This window comes from Emydura macquarii, unplaced genomic scaffold (assembly GCF_026122565.2).
Source record: "Emydura macquarii macquarii isolate MOO-44397 ecotype Brisbane River unplaced genomic scaffold, CSIRO-AGI_Emac_v2 contig_2863, whole genome shotgun sequence".
Lineage (NCBI taxonomy): Eukaryota > Metazoa > Chordata > Testudines > Chelidae > Emydura > Emydura macquarii.
The window spans coordinates 28,076-35,092 of NW_027133000.1; the positions used below are offsets into that span (position 1 = coordinate 28,076).

The 7,017-nt window shown below is 44.4% G+C and overlaps 1 long non-coding RNA gene across 1 annotated transcript; it reads left to right on the plus strand.

Moving 5' to 3' along the window:
* The first annotated feature begins 1,450 nt into the window (after positions 1-1,450).
* On the plus strand, positions 1,451-4,521 carry LOC137166498 (uncharacterized). The gene is made up of 3 exons (XR_010923715.1): positions 1,451-1,944; positions 3,424-3,559; positions 4,437-4,521. It is a non-coding gene; the product is annotated as an uncharacterized lncRNA (long non-coding RNA).
* The last annotated feature ends 2,496 nt before the right edge of the window (positions 4,522-7,017 follow it).

The window sequence follows — 7,017 nt, forward strand, 5'->3', positions numbered from 1 at the left end:
CCGACCATCGCTGCCTGGGCACTGGCCAAGAAATGCATGGACAGAGGCACAGTTCTTTTTCATTAATAATCTGTTTTTAAGACATTTTTTGAGGTAAATGTATGATAGCGGTTCGTCAGAAACCACTACAATCATTGATTTATAATGGTGTCTTGCCTGGGGACCATTTCGGGGTGGACCAGAGCGGGGACTGGATGGAGGAAGGAAAGAGGGGAGGGAGTGTGACAATGCTGTGGCATCAGCACTGCAGTTCAAACTCACTGAGACGTAGAACTGCACTACACATTATCCGGGGAGGAAAAGCCACTGTACGGTACTTCACATGCCCTAGAATTTAAAATCTGGATTGGATCACCAGAGCAAGCGGGGATATTGGTGCGGCGGGCAGGGGGCTGACGTTCTGGGGTTCAACCCAGAGCAGTAAGGGGCTGTATAACCTCTGCCCTGCCTCTCTGGTACCTTAAGCGCTATGTTGCTGTGGATCCCAGCCCGGACACCAACGGATGGCAGACAAGCATGCAGATCACACCCTAGCTTCCACTGCCCAGTGTGACGCCAACACTCTCTCACTCCTGAATGTCCCCAAAACCATCTGCCAATGTGACAATCTGCTGAGGTTCCCAGAATTGTGGGTTACTAGGTTTCCCCCTCAGCCTCAGAAAGTGAGAGTTTTGCCACTGCTCGGTGTGCCAGTTTGTCTGTCTTGTCAGGAAACTCTTCAGGACTCTGCCAGGCCAAACCTTCCCTAGCAAACAGTGAGCCCCTTCCTGCCCACAGATATCTCCCTGCAGTGGCCTGCCCTCTCCTGGAACACTCACAGAAATGATTCAGGTTGCTGCTCCGTTAAAGGATGCTAACAGCAACTTATTGATTTAGCTGTGGTTAACAAGAACTCCAATTTTAATCACAGCATGGAGTTGGTTATAGTAAAAGTAAAATAAGTGTCTTTAAACAATAGGTCAAATTTTTTAAGTGCTTCCAGGTATAAGGAGTAAAGCTAGAAAGGATGACAAACAAACAAACAAAAGTAAAAATATGCTTCTAAGACTAAAACGTAACTTTAGCAAGTTACAATCTTCACCTAAGCTGGTTTCTCAATGGCATTCAGTTCCCAGAAACTTCAGCCCCCTGGGCTGAATGACCCATTGTTTCGTGATTTCAAGAGATCTGATCCCTTGAATCCTCCAAGTGATGGATGACTCACATGTCTTTTTGCCCCTGTGATGGGATATACTCCCCACAGCAGCCCTGACATGGTTGATTTCAGCCTGGCAGGCCCAATCAACCAATTAAGCAGCAAATAGGAGAGAGATTTAGGATATGAGGAGGCCCCTAATTGGAAACAGGCTCACCTGTGAGGGAACAGGCAGGGCTTACATAAAGCTAAGAGACTAGCAACACCAAAAAGGCTGTAGAGTGAAGACTAGCAGTCATTGTCTTTGAGGGAAGGTGGTGAGAAAGGCATTTCTGCGGCCTAATAGGCCCTAGAACAGTAGGGACTGACTAGGAAGGGTAAAAGCAGCAAGGTAGGAAGTAGTCTGAGGATATAAGCAGCAAGGTTAGGGATGTTGCAGGCTTTGTTTGGTAAAAGGCCCTGGGCTGCAACCCAGAGTTGAGGGTAGGCCTGTGTTCCCCTCCCAACCACTATTGAGTACTACTACTTGGAGCCATGAATTGGAAGAGTAGAAGCAATGAATTAGAAGAGCTCCCTGCAGCAGTGAGAAGGGCAGGGTGGTGGACATGAGGATTGCCAGATGCTGCTTGGACAGAAGGCCTTTAAAGCACTCTATCCTGGAAGGTAAAACCACTTAGTGACCTGATGAGGGGGCTGAGTCTGTAAGCAGAAGCTACGGCTCCTGGACAGAAAGCATGACAGACTGCAACTGAGTTGTTGAGCTGGTAGATCTAATTCCCAGAATGGCCAGGAGGAGGTACCACCCAGTGGTGAGTAAAACACCCTTATATCCCTCCCAAAGTTCACTGTCATTGGCTTCCTGCTGTTCTTCGTTTCCTAGAGCCTTCCCATCCCCTTGCTGATCGATATGTAAAAGGGGCTCCCATTGATTTGATTCCAAACTGCTTAACTTACACTGGCGTTAACTGGTGACTGTTTAGGTGGGTTCCCTCCTGGCTGGGAGAAAAGCTCTTTCTCCCTGTGTCTGGTCACTGACTATAAACTCTGTCAGTGAGCATCCATAATTCCTCATGTAGTGCTAACACAGACACCTCACAATGATATTAATCACCAGTATATCACAGGCTTTCATACAAGACCTCCCTTGATACACTGCTAGAAGACATAAGACCCTACTTTAATTGTGGGATGATTGGTGTGAATTGTGGTGTGAATTGGTGGACAAGCCATGGAAAATTGCAGGGAAGGTAATAATGGACCACATTATTTGGCAATGAACTCCATTGTTTTTTCTGTAACATTCTGCTCTAGAGTGCCTGAGGCTGACTGCATGGGGCCCCTGCTGTCAAAATTGCAGTGGAAGCCTAATATTGTGGAATCTGCAATATTGCAAGTTAAGTAGGACCTTAATAGTACAGTAATGTATACAATTAGCTGATTCAGTTGCTGATCATTTGTGGGTCAGACACCCTCTTAACTATAAAGACGGGGTCTCTCCCACTCTCTAAATTGATGGCTTTGTTTGCTTTTTTATGTAACTAACTTCCTTGGCTCTGCCTGATGACTGAGCTGGTCAGACAAGCAAATACACCCTTCTTTGTCTGAGGCAGGCTATATTTATGCATTGCTCGTCAAATACATTTTAAGAACAGAATTCTAGCCCATGTTTGTACAGACATCATACATTCATAATGCAAAAATATTAATCATGAGTGAATTAAGAGATTAAAAAACTAATATGTGCCACCTTTTGGGTATATATCAGGCCAACAATGTATTAGGTGTACTGAATGTGTCAGCCTGATGAGAATTGCTGACCCAGTAGTAAACCACCAATGGGCCTCTCAAAATTAACCAGCCTTGGTTTCTGGTTCTGGCGATGACATGGGGCCTTCCCTGGGTTCATCAGGGGCTTCCTCAAATGGCTCCTCTGGGGACAAATGAAGAATAACGTTCTACTTGTCTTATGCAGCATCCTTCACGGTCCCTAATGCCTCCTGGCCTTCCTCAGCATCCCATCAGCCTCGTGGTCCGACATGATCAAGGAGGGGGTCCTGACCCACTTCTGGGTCTGGCCTGGAAGCCCTTGAGGGTACTCAGTCATGCTTCTTAGAGATGGGGCATGTACAACAAGCCCACCTGGAGCAATTGTTGGAGTGTTTTACCTTCCTGTACGGGAGCCTCAAGTGCTTGAGTCATTCCCAAGCCTGGGCTGGAATCGTCTCTCTGCCCAGCTTCTCCCACTCAGTGACATTTCTTGGTACAGGTGAATGTTTCTGCCATTGCAGGAGAAGTCAGGGAGGATGATGTACCCCAGCCCCACACTGATGGGCACCTGGCTGTAATCGGCGGGCCAGGCGGCTGCTTTCAGAAGAGGCTCCATTGTCACCTGTGAAGAGTGCAGCGGAAAGCTGTTCTGATCTGGTCAGTACACCACACCACTGCTGGTGAAAATGGGGGCACTGGGAGTTTTATATACTGGGTAAGGGTCAGGCAAAAGAGGGCATCATGGGAATGGAGAACTATTGAAACTCTCTACCTGATATACATTCCTCACCCTGTCCACACTGCAAACTGGCTCTGGTATGGAGCTGTGCCACAGCCTAAGGAGTGTGTCCCCTCAGGCACACTCGTTTACTCACCCTCTACTAGCCTTCAGCCATATGCTTCTAGGGGTTAGGTGTGGACAATAGGGAGCCATGGATACATCTACACTCCCTAGTGTAGATGTAACCTTTAGAAATCCAGCTTCCTCCCTCTGTAACCTGGGCTCTGGTTATTAACTGTCCTTCTTGAAGAACAAGAGACCAACTACTGGGCTGATGTATGGCAGGCTCTCTGGAGTGGATCAAGACAGAGTGCCAACCTCAGCAGACTGTCAAAAAGCAGGGTAGACACCCCAAACTGGTGGTATGTTCTACAATTAGATTTCACCAGCCTAGTAACTAACAAACTCCTGACACATTATACCAATCAGTCCCCATGGGCACTCCAGTCTGTCTGGCCACCCAGGCAAGCTGGACTTAGTGATAGCTGGCTGCCATACATCCGAAAACAAAAAGATTTGGGTTGCTTCCAGTCCCAAAGGACCACTTACCTTAGGTCAAATCTCATACCAAGACAACGCTTGTAGCAATCCTATAGTCAACTAACTAAGAACTTATTGACTAGGAGAAAGAGATGAGTTATTTACAAGTTAAAGCAGGCAAACATAAATGCACAACTGAGTCTCTATGGTTTTTAAAAGATGACAATTGTACTCGTATGTCAGCACTGAATGTCTTTTTTATGGATAATCCAGGTTGATCCTGGGAATCTCTGCTTTTGCTTCCTAGTTCCAGTCCTGTGAGTCCAAACAGCAAAAAGATGAGAAATGTTCATGGTAACTATCTCTATTTCTTCCAGAAGTCAAGCTAATGGGACAAGCCCTTTTGCACATAGCCTGTGCAGGGGAAATTAACCAGTCTTTTTGTATTCTGTTCCACAGTGGCTCATTTAGTTTTGATAGGTTCCTTTTGCCCATCAGGAATGACCTTTCATAAGGATTTAGTATTTAACACTTTTTTCTCGTTTAGGAAGTTACATAGTTCAGAACAAACATTTTAAAGTGATGTAGCAAACGCTTAAGTATCATTTAAATAGATTATTAATTAAATACACTTTTTACATCCCTAGTTACAATGCAAATTTTGCATGTAGAAATTGGGTATGTGAGTGGGATAGTTGTAGATGTAAACTGACAAAGTCAAAATTTGCCACTTCTACCAGATTTGTGCATGCAGTTGTAATTTGGTGTGCAATTGTGAGCCGATTTTTAAAACTCAGGCACTTAATCCACTTGGCAGGTAGCCATGCAAATATACAGGTATTACATAAGCCTCTGGAAAGATCTCCTGTGGTTGCCTGTGCTAATAAGTACCCTGAATGTGCCTAGAAAGGAAATTCTCAATTAGGTTATCAAATTGTTTCATGCCAATCAACTGTAAAGCACTTCGGTGCCAAGTTACCAGGAATGGAACAATGTTACTGGATGTACTCATAGTTCGGACTCTTGATTTCTAGAAAACTTAAAAGCTAGAGGCATCCTAGAAGTGAATTTAGTTCTCAGGAGCACAGCTGAGTATAAGGCTGACAAAACCGATGGAAAATGTAGGCAGAGGAGGAAAGGCTGCAGCCTCCACAAAGACACAGCTAACGAACCAATAGGAACACTGAGACCTGCGGGAATGAAAACACAAGCCAATAAATTGGCTCCAATAATCAGTGTGAAACTGATTCTTTACAGAAAAGCCTGTGTACGTTCCAGGGTTGACATGTCCTTTCACTTCCATGCAGATAATGGCCACAGGGAACTGTTGGACAGATGACCATGATCTGAAAGGTTCTTTCCCAAATATAGATTACTCAGTTACTTGGTGCCATGAAGGTGCTGGGAGCAGGGAGAGTATTGGACAAGGAGTGACTTCTGTGAGCCCAGGTATGGGAAAGCAGGTTTCAATTTTCAGAACAAAAGCCCAGAAGGTTCTGACTGTAACCTGCACAAGAGGTTTAGGGCTTGCCTGTGCACCGCTGAAGTTAATGGGAGTTTTTACTATTGACTTCAATGGGAGCAGGCCAATACTGTGTGGATATGCAATAAAGTCAAAATAGTTTTCTAATATACAGATTAAAGTAATAAGTGCTAGATCAGCATGCAGAAGAAGAGAATCTCATTGAGGACTTTTCTGGTTCTCTGACTCAGATTTTAAAATATTACTCAATGGTTGCCTTCTCAGCTGCCCCCGTTCAGTTTGCAGGCAGTGTCAGGTTTTACCTTAGCATCTGGTAACAAAAAACAGACTATGGTCTCTTGATAGGAAACCAGACCACAAAAGAGAAGATTCCACTGCTCTACTCATATCTATGCAGCTGGGATCAGTTACCAAGTCAGGCTGTTCACAGTAGCCACATGGTTGAGATTATGGCTATTATAATGTTTATCTGCATACATGATTTAGATAGTGGGAGGTATGTGTTAGCAGTGGCGTGAGGGGGGATCAACCAAATTTAAGGTCACATGACAAGATACAGCTCCACCTCTCTCACCATTTTGGAGGCTGCAAGGCTACAAGACACACTTAAACATTCTTTACTCACAAAGATGCTTCCTTATTAACTACATATCTTTTCAGCTTTCATCAGGCTCATTTTTGCACAGCTCTAGATGTCAGAATCATCCAAAGCCTTTCACATCTCTTCATAATAAAAAAAAAGGACATCACTGAAGAGTAGATACGGGATATGAAGCACTGAGATGCTACGACCCACCTACCTTCCCTTGCTCTCAACCTTAAAAGAGAAGGACACGGCCACTACTGAAACATAAAACAAAAGCAGTTTGTAGATAAGACCAACTACCACCAGGATTATTGAAAAACAAATCAATCTTCTTGTCAAACATATTCCTAACCCAACTCTGTCAGCAATGCAATGAAGCCATGGTACAGAGATGCCTGCAGAAAGCAAGGTAGTTCTAGGCAGCCCATCTCAAAAAAGGTATATTAAACTTAGAAAAGGTGCAGAAAAGGGCACCAACAATAATTAGGGGTATGGAACAGCTTCCATACAAGGAAAGATTAAAAAGATTGGTATGGTTCAGTTTAGAAAAGAGACAACTGAGGAATAAGAGAGATTTATAAAATCATGAGTAGGGTGGAGAAAGTGAATAGGGAAGTGTTATTTACCCTGTCTCAACACACCAACTAGGGATCACTGTTTGAAATTAAGAGGCAGCAGGTAGAAACCAGATGAAAGGAAGTACTTCTTGACAACGCCTAGTCAATCTGTGGCACTACTTGCTAGGAGATGTGGTGAAGGCCAAATGTATAATGGGGTTTTGAAAA